Below are 1,748 nucleotides of genomic sequence, written 5' to 3'. Positions count from 1 at the left end.
TGCTCAGTTTGTGTGTATATTCTCCTGAATCTTGACCTCTGATATCTTTGCAGAGAGTGTATGGCTTCTCCTGACCGAATTTTTCATGTCTCCTAAACTGATTGAAACCCAAGCTAAGACTCAGGGCATCATCTCATAAAAGCTATTAGCCACCTCATACTTGCTGAGATTTTGGTACCAAGTAGATTAAAATTATGGGTTTTATGCCACATGGGCAATATTGCTGGGTCATGTAGTCAGTGTTTAAAGAATAAAAACAGAGGCGTGAAAAACAAGGTAAAAAGCGAGAAAGCCAAGCAGAAGGCCAAATGAGAAGTTCATTACACTTGCTTTATTTTCCTCTACGTGGGAGCCTGTACCCTTGACAGAATCAATAGTGCAGAATTATTCTGTTCTTTCCAGGAAAAATACCCCATTACTAAGCCATCAGTTTGAAGTGCTCCATGGTCAGTCCAATTTCTCCATCATTTAGTTCTCAGGACATGGTTCAGTTACCTTGCTAGTCTCAGCTATATGATGATGTGATTTATTCCATGGCAACTGGCAGTTCCTCTGGCCAAGGAAAGAGAGAATTCGTAGGAACACAATTATTTTGACTTTGTATCCAGCCATGATCTATATCTGTGACAGAGCTCTGAAAGTAATCTCTGGATGAATCTATTCTTATAAGAAACAAAAGGAAGACTGGCCTGGGGAAGATGGTAATGGTTATGAAGTGATAAATAAGGGAAGTTTATTCCCGGTGAATTCCGGGCTATGGATATTTGCTGATCGGGTGATCTAGGTATGGATGGCTAAGAGTAGGGGGATTTGGTGTCTGTATAACAGGCCCTGAGCATCAAACAATAGCCAGTTGGCAAAAGGTAAAAAGTTAGTTATCTATGGCTTCTGAAAAATCAAAGTGCACAATCTGATGGCAGATGGCAGACTCTGCCTAAAGGAAGAAGCAAGAAAGAGAAAAAGAGAGAGCAACTCACTCCCTCCCACCAGCAGGGCCATCACAAGTGCAAAGCAAGAAAACGCGTCAGTAATGGCTCCCTAGGTGACAGCATCTGCTCGGAGTTGACTGGGAAAGTCTCAGAAGCTCAGGGTTCCAGCCAGCGGCAGAAAGGACTCTTGGCAAAGCTGCTTCCTGGACCACTTTTGATCACAGGGCTCAGGCTTGGAATGGTTTTCACTAGTCTGTGGTTTCCTGGTCGTGCGTCAGTACATTCTGGCTGAAACACTTCACTTCCTTCAGGCCGGCCCCTCCACCAGTGGCTCCCAGCTCCAGGGTTCACTTTCTCCAGCTTTGAACTAGACTCCAAGGACACTGCTGTCTGCAGCAGGAGCCTTGGATGAGAGGCTAGCAGCTGGGATGCTAACTCTCTCCTACTTGTGATGGGGATCCGAAGTGGGGGGAAAAAAAAAGTTTAAGGGAGTCACACTCAAAGGCCACAGAGGCCTTGAAGCATGGGAATAGTATGTGGTTCCCACACAATCTCGTTTCAAAGACAGTCTGCAGAATAGAATCACCTGGGCAACAAGTTAAATGACACAGATTCCCAGTCTAATCTCAGACCTTTTAAACCAGAATGTCTAAGCAGAGACTGGGAGTCTGTGTTTTTAAGAATCTCCTTCACAATGCTGACATATAGTCACTGTCTAGTAGAATATGCCCTATTTCATAGATTAGAAAACTCAGGCCCAGACATGTGGAGTAACTTTGCTAAGGTAAAACAGGTCCTAACCATGCTCCCAACCTTGGA

The 1,748-nt window shown here is 44.3% G+C and overlaps 1 long non-coding RNA gene across 1 annotated transcript; it reads right to left on the bottom strand.

Annotated features, from left to right (window-relative positions):
- Window positions 1-309: 309 nt before the first annotated feature.
- On the bottom strand, window positions 310-1,389 carry LOC107034249 (uncharacterized). Its single transcript, XR_001459782.2, has 2 exons — window positions 1,179-1,389; window positions 310-552 (listed from the first exon to the last, which is right to left on the bottom strand). It is a non-coding gene; the product is annotated as an uncharacterized lncRNA (long non-coding RNA).
- Window positions 1,390-1,748: the final 359 nt, after the last annotated feature.

The sequence above is a fragment of the Vicugna pacos genome, chromosome 21 (assembly GCF_048564905.1).
Source record: "Vicugna pacos chromosome 21, VicPac4, whole genome shotgun sequence".
NCBI classification, from domain to species: Eukaryota; Metazoa; Chordata; class Mammalia; order Artiodactyla; family Camelidae; genus Vicugna; species Vicugna pacos.
This window is presented reverse-complemented; position numbering and strand designations above follow the sequence as displayed.